Here is an 8,184-nt window from a genome sequence, read left to right on the forward strand (position 1 = left end):
TTTTGATTTCACAGCCACATATAATTTAAAGTTAAGTTTCAATCAGCACAGAATACACATATGAGGGTGACTAGGTTTGATCTCTAGCCCTCTTATCCTAAAACAAGTATAAAAGTATAATATACGGTAAATAAACGGTCTGGGCACCGGACTGGTAATCCAGTCGCAGTGTGCCGCGGGTTCGACTCCCGGACCCGACACGGCCTTTACTGCATGTCATCCCCCCATCTCTCTCCTGTTTCCTGTCAGCCTACTGTCTGTCCCTTCAAAAATCAATAAAAGGCGTAAGCCGCAAAAAAATATCTTAAAAAAAAAAAAAAAAAGTATAATATACGGTGAAGACCCCCTTTTTGAGTGGTGCAACCACTCCAAGGAACAGCAATGTCCGTGACCGCCTATGTGTCGTCCGCCGGCGCCTATGTATGTGACGTTAATGAGCACGAGTATGACTTAGTACCAATAGGGGCGCTGTTTGCCAGAAACAGAGAGATAGTGCTGTACTGTTGCCTACTAATGAGAGAGAGAGAGAGAGAGAGAGAGATATGGGGGGGGGGGGGGAGAGAGGGGAGCAATCACAGATACAATCTGGAAACCCAGCGGCAAAAAAAAGGAACAGCAACCTGTTTTATGCAGCGCTCAAATCTGTTCTTCAAAGATTATTCCAGATATAGCAACAATGTGATATGGAATTGTCTGGGTCCATTCCATGTCTAATGTGTGTCTCCTATCAGTCAGCAGATAGTGAACTCCTGATTGAGAAGGTGGAGGGGCCTACGGAGAGGTATTGGGGGCCTGTGGAGACCAGAGAGACCGGCCGGGAGGCCTTCACAGGCGGGGAAGAAGACATTGCCTCCCCCCGTGGCCTGGAGGATCACAGTGCCAGTGAAGCAGAGGTTAGTTGACTCAATGCTGGATGGCTCGTCTGAGGACGACCTAGAGATGTTAATCTGCTTCCTTTTGAAAATGACTCACCCATAACAGGGTGGGACCGTAGGTACAGGTCCCACCATTGGTACAGGGAGGGTAATCACTGGCTTTTTGAGTGGTGCAACCACTCCAAGGAACAGCAACAGTCTGTCCTAACCTATGTGACTATGTTTAGAGTACCAGTAGGGGCAAAAGTGGCGCTGTTGTGCCAGAAAGAGAGAGAGAGAGATAGTGTTGCACTGTTGCCTGCTAATTACAGAGAGACAGAGAGAGAGAGATGCAGGGGGAGAGGGGAGTTGCACCACTCAGTTCACACGGGTGTGATCTTTTTATTTTTAACCCATTAAAACCAGGAAAATACAGTATCTGTCATTTTAGATTTTTTTGGAAACATTTCCAAATACTTATCACTTTGGGGGGGGGGGGGGGGTCCTTGGCACAAAAGCATTTGAGAATGACTCGTTTATAAGGCATTTGTAGAATCAGCCTCAATCCGCGATGTGTTATGAGCTCGTAGATGTGCTTTTTTCGACACGCTGTACAGTGAATATAACTCAAGTTTTAAAGACTGGGGAGCTGTTCTCACTATTGTATTTATATCGCAAATATAGTCAGTCTGTGAGTTTGGGGCATATCACCCAAACCTGAATTCGCCTTATGGGTCTGTAACTCTAACGGGTCCATTTGGTTCCATTTTGTACACTCTCAGAGTTAAATTAACATTGATTTTACAATATATGGGGGGTCCCAGAGATAGAAATGCCATTACATGGTGGTCCGTAGGCCAATTTCAGGCTTTGGAATCACTGCTAGAGCCGTAGCTTATGGGGTTCCCTGGCATATCCTTTCAAATGGGGGTCCGCGGCCTAATTAGTGTCAATTTGGGGGTCCTTGACATGAAAAGGTTTGGGAACCACTGGATAGTAGGTAGATGTTCAGCTCATTGGGGAGGCAGGCAGGCGGGCTTACCTCACTTCTGGTATTTCTTTTGCCATCCGTTATGGTGTGCACCACCTGCTACGTTCCCCTGATGTTGATACTGTTGCAACTTGCCATGCATGTCAGGAACGCAATGCAAGACTTGTATTGGCTCAGTATATGGCACAAACAAATATACACGTGCACACGCACACACACAGATATATGGCACATTCGTCAAAAAGGTATCTGGTCTATGTCAAACTAAAGATAAAATGTTACATATCATGTCTCTAATAATGTAAATATAATAATGATGTATGTGTGTGTGCCTCCCTGTGTCTAAAGCAGATGCCTACCAGTAGTACCAGTGATGTTCGTCAGGACCAGAGCTTTGCTGCCCCCTGGAGGACTGTCATGGACTGTCATGACTTCTTCACTGAGACACTTGGTGAGTTTTGATATACCAAGATTATAAGCGTGTGACACACACACACACACACACACACACACACACACACACACACACACACACACACACACACACACACACACACACACACACACACACACACACACACACACACACACACACACACACACACACACACACACACACACACACACACACACACACACACACACACACACACACACACACACACACACACACACACACACACACACACACACACACACACACACACAATATTTGTTCCACATTTTATTTCAAGATTTTTTTAAATATTTTAAAATAGAAGATATAAAAGCTCACAACTTGTGAGTTGTGAGCTTGTAGATCATACAGTATATACTGGTAGGTTTAAAGTGCAAATTTTCAACCCGATAATGTACAACTCTTTACCACAACCATGAGAAGTGAATTCACTGTTGTTTCAGCCTAACACAGATGACAGGATGTTCAAGCGTAGCAGGGGTTGATCGGTTCGAACGTTGGGTGTGCATGTCTAAAGCGCTCCTCCGCCCCAAAATAAATCTAATAATTATCTGTCTGTGGACACATCCCTAACTGTCCGCCCAGCAGTAAATGTTCATGAATAAATAAATCTCTCTGAAGTTACCTAATCTCTCCTTCATCTAGATCTCCAGTTCCCTTCTGTGTGTAAAGATGAGTTTTCCACTGAACATCAGGAGAGGAGTCCCAGTCTGGTCCAGGTGAAAGTAGAATCTCCACAGATTAAAGAGGAACAGGAGGAGGTACTAGATGATGCTAGTGGGTCGATGTTGACATTACTAGCAGTAAAAAGTGAAGATGGTGATGATAATAGAGAGACAGAGCCTCAAACCAGCACCTCAACTGAACACATGACAATGCAAGCTGATGCAGAGGACTGTGGAGCATGTAAGCCAACTGAACAGCTCCTCTCTTCAGACTGTTCTGAATCTGACACGGAAGACAGTGATGAGTGGGGGACCAGGGATGACGTGTCAGATTCAAATACACTTGAATCACACAAGACAAAACAAGTGGAAGGGAAAAGCTTTCCCAGTACCTAAAATCATCAAAAGGAACACCATCCATAAAGAGTCAAACAGGAAGGAAAATATTTAGTTGTACTGAGTGTGGAAAGGTCTGTGGTTCGAATTGTAATTTGAAATCACACATGAGGATTCATACAGGTGAAAAGCCCTATGCCTGTACAGTGTGTCTCAAAAGATTTACTCAAAACGAGAATCTGAAAACACACATGAGGATCCATACAGGTGAAAAGCCCTTTGCCTGTACAGTGTGTAACAAAAGCTTTAATCAAAACGAGAGTCTGAAAAAACACATGAGGATCCATACAGGTGAAAAGCCCTATGCCTGTACAGTGTGTCTCAAAAGATTTACTCTAAACGAGAATCTGAAAAATCACATGAGGATTCATACAGGTGAAAACCCCTATGCCTGTACAGTGTGTAACAAAAGCTTTAATCAAAACGAGAGTCTGAAAAAACACATGAGGATCCATACAGGTGAAAAGCCCTATGCCTGTACAGTGTGTCTCAAAAGATTTACTCTAAACGAGAGTCTGAAAAATCACATGAGGATTCATACAGGTGAAAACCCCTATGCCTGTACAGTGTGTAACAAAAGCTTTAATCTAAACGAGAGTCTGAAAAAACACATGAGGATTCATACAGGTGAAAACCCCTATGCCTGTACAGTGTGTAACAAAAGCTTTAATCAAAACGAGAGTCTGAAAAAACACATGAGGATTCATACAGGTGAAAACCCCTATGCCTGTACAGTGTGTAACAAAAGCTTTAATCAAAACGAGAGTCTGAAAAAACACATGATGATTCATACAGGTGAAAAGCCCTTTGCTTGTACAGTGTGTAACAAAAGCTTTACTCAAAACGGGAATCTGAAAAGACACATGAGGATTCATACAGGTGAAAAGCCCTATGCCTGTACACTGTAGAGTGTGTCTCAAAATATTTAAACAAAAAGGGGATATGAAAACACACATGAGGATTCATACAGATGAAAATCCCTTTGCCTGTACAGTGTGTAACAAAAGCTTCACTCAAAACGAGAATATGAAAAGACACATGAGGATTCATACAGGTGAAAAGCCCTATTCCTGTACAGTGTGTCTCCAAATATTTACTCTAAATAAGGATCTGAAAAGACACATGATGATTCATACAGGTTTACAAGAGCGATACATAAAAAAGGGAAAGTGCCAGGAGGATGCAAGAAGCCCTGGGGGCTTATACGAGGCCTCTACCTATATAAAATACAATAAAGACATTATAACAAGATTTAAATAATTCTCAGTAGACATGATTGCAGTATATATAAAAATATATATAAAATCTACAACATGATTCAAACATACTTGATAATCTAAGACATGATGAGAGACAAGAGGAGAATACAAAATTATGGAAATTAAGTGATTTGGTCAATCAGAACAAACTTCAGTTGTTCTTAAACAAGTTCAGAGAAGAAAGTTGTAAACCAGTAGAATATTTTTCCCAAAGTGTAGTACCTCTGTATCTAATAGCAAACTGACCATGACTAGTACGATAAAGGGGGGGATGGAGATGAGTAGCCTGTCTAGTGTTATATTTGTGGACTTGAGAATTTGTTTGAAAGTAATTACTAAAAGGCCCGGGGATAGAGTAAATCTGGAAAAAAGTGTTAATCTGGAAAACAGTAAGTAAATTGAGCATTTTGAAAAGTGGAGCAGAGTGATCGAGTCGTTTTGAAAAAGTAGTAGACCCAGACCATATTGCAATATGTTAAATGTGGGTAAATCAAGCTGTAATATAAAGTAAGCAAACAGTTTTGATTGACCAGACCACTAATTGCTCTGATGACACCAAGCGATCTAGAAACTTTGTTGGAAACTAGATTGAAAAGCCCAGGTGAGAAGCCCTTTGCTTGTACAGTTTGTAACAAAAGCTTTAATTTACCAAATGAAAATCTGAAAATGCACACGAGGATTCATACAGGGAACTAGCCCTTTGCTTGTAGAGTTTGTAAAAAAATGCTTCAATCAAAAAAGTTCTTTAAAGAGGCACATGAAGACCCATACAGGGTAACAAAACGTTTAATGTAGTTTCTCAAAATTCAACTCTTATCCATCCGTCCATATTTCTGAGACATGCATTAATAAACTCAAGTGTGAATTTAGATCATGAAATAAGGCAAATATGTAGACAACATGCTTCATGGTATGTGCAAAACACTGATCGTTTTATACATATATATATATATATCTATCAGAAAGGGAACATAATTATAAGAAAGGTACACTTTTCTAGAGATGCCCCCCCCCCCCAAAAAAAAAAACCCACGTCCTTAGCACCCCGTGGTTTTGATTCCCAGGACGTGTAGGGATACACTTATTCCAAGGCATAATTAGTGTTAACTTGTCATGATGTTATGAGTCCAACTGGCAACTTGTCATTCCATTGATTTGACTATTATCTTTGAAAGAACAAAGGAAGAAGTCTCGGACTGGATCCAAGAATCTGGATCCGAATCTTCAAACAGTAACAGGATTAGAGATGGACAACATAATCGGTTGCATATCGAATATACATTTAATATAATGTCATATATCAGAATCGTTATTGGCCGATATGACCCTGCAAATAATCGGAGATCGGATATTGTTTATAATTGAAATACTCTTGGTTTGGGTTTTGTGATGTTATCTCAGAATGAGCTTTGTTTGCGACTTTCATTTATGTGCTAAAGAGTAACTTTGAGAGCTCTTTCATCGTATCAATGGAAGTCAATGAGCTATTTTTGAATTATTAACTTAAAATTGAAGAAGCCTGTACCCATACACTTTTTCTAGTTTTATATGGCCTGTGTCTTCCTTCATAAGTGAAATTCATACATTGAAGTGTTTTGAAATGAACCTGGACAGATTCTCAGTTTGTAAGGATTCATAACTGCTTGTACTTTGTGTTGTTTCAAGATGTGAAAGAAAGGTATATATTTTTAAGTGGTAGGTGCAAACACTTCCTTAAGTGAATATGTGTGTGGGAGGCTTGGTGGGTGGCCGGGTAGCTGGGTGCCTGGGTATGAGCACGAAAATAGCATGTTTTTTTCTCACCACCTGTGCGCAACCTAACTCACACACACATATTAACTGTATATATGGTGATTTCGGGTGTGCCAGTACAGTGACAGTACAGTACAGTAGAGGGTACAGTAGAGGGACCACCACACGGTAACTGTCATTTCTCAACCGTCGGCACCCTGGGGACCCTGTGGGTCTGGAACTCCCCCCCCCCCCCCGGGACCCCCACATGGAGTTGCACCACTTACTTCACACGGGTGTGATTTTTTTGTAGATAGATAAGTACAGCCTACTTCTACACTCTTTTGTAGTTGAACTTTTAAAATCCTTGTTGTTATTCATGTCCTCCCTGACCGTATTGCCTTATTCACTGTTATTAATTTAATGTTGTTTTATGCCTTTGCTTTTCTTTTTTTTTCTCTACTGCTCTGTAAAGCCCTTCTCCTCAATTCTCTGTGAGGTCGCGAATAAAACATGTTTTTTAGATTGTTACGTTAGCATTCATATTTGGGGTTTCTACAGGACCATATGGAACCACATAGTGGTAAGTGTACATTGAATTGCTACAACATTATGGCTGATAATAAAATGTTAATTTTATGATAATGATAATAAAATGAAGTGAAAAGATCTTTGCTTCTGGGGGACATGAAAACATTTAAGAACCATGCACTGATAAAGTTTTGTTGCTTTTTTGACCTTTTTCTTCTGAAAACTGTTATGATTTAGGAGACATTTTGTAGAATCTGCCTCAGGTCTTAATGGGTTAAGGAAAGGAAAGTAGCACTAGGAAACTATGGATGCAAGCAAAGTTAGACAAACTTTGATATGGATTACACACACACACACACACACACACACACACACACACACACACACACACACACACACACACACACACACACACACACACACACACACACACACACACACACACACACACACACACACACACACACACACACACACGCCTCTCTGCAGATAAGATGAAAGTGAATGCATACATACAGTACACTGCTTAGCTGAAGGGAGAAGGAAGCATACGATATGGATAAATGTGAATTGTAAAACAAATATGAATAATTCAGAGGTGAATGTTGACGCGAGAACAAACCCATGCAGACATTGTCTTGTTGACTTGTTTAGATTTGGCCTCGTTCAAGTGGGGATAAACAAAGCGGGGACTCACTGCATGGGGTTGTCTTGAAAAAAAGAAAAAGAAAAAAAAGAACAGTAGAAAATATTTTTGACCAGTCCAACTCAGCTGTATAACTCAGTGGTTTTCAACCCTATTCATATCAAGGCCCCTTATTTATTCAGCATGAGCCACCGCTACGTCGGACCCTTAGAGTATGGGGTCGGACCACCATTTGATGAGATTTAGTCTCTCAGACGCCAGGACTAAAGAATATCTGGTTGTCTTTGATCAACATAACAATTCTTCTAGGCTACATTCTCTAATTGTGTCGAATTCTTGTAAATTAAGTAGTATTTAACAATGATGTAACTCTTGAGAGCGTAACATTTTACGCTCCCAAGAGTTAAAGATCAATAAGGGTCCATTTGGTTAGTTACCAACTATCCATCATTCAGATGGGGACCACCTGGAACCCCCTCAAGGACCACTGGTGGTGCCCGGACCACTGGTTGAAAAGCACTGGTATAACTACCCAAAAGGAGTCCTGATGGTTGCTGAGAGAAGAGAGGGAACCAACATGTCCGTAAATACACAGACAAAATGTGTCCGTGACAAAGACTTGGTCTTGTCCGTGACACATTTTAGATGTTCTGT

Source organism: Protomyctophum parallelum (genome assembly GCF_964188405.1).
Source record: "Protomyctophum parallelum genome assembly, chromosome: 21".
NCBI lineage: Eukaryota > Metazoa > Chordata > Actinopteri > Myctophiformes > Myctophidae > Protomyctophum > Protomyctophum parallelum.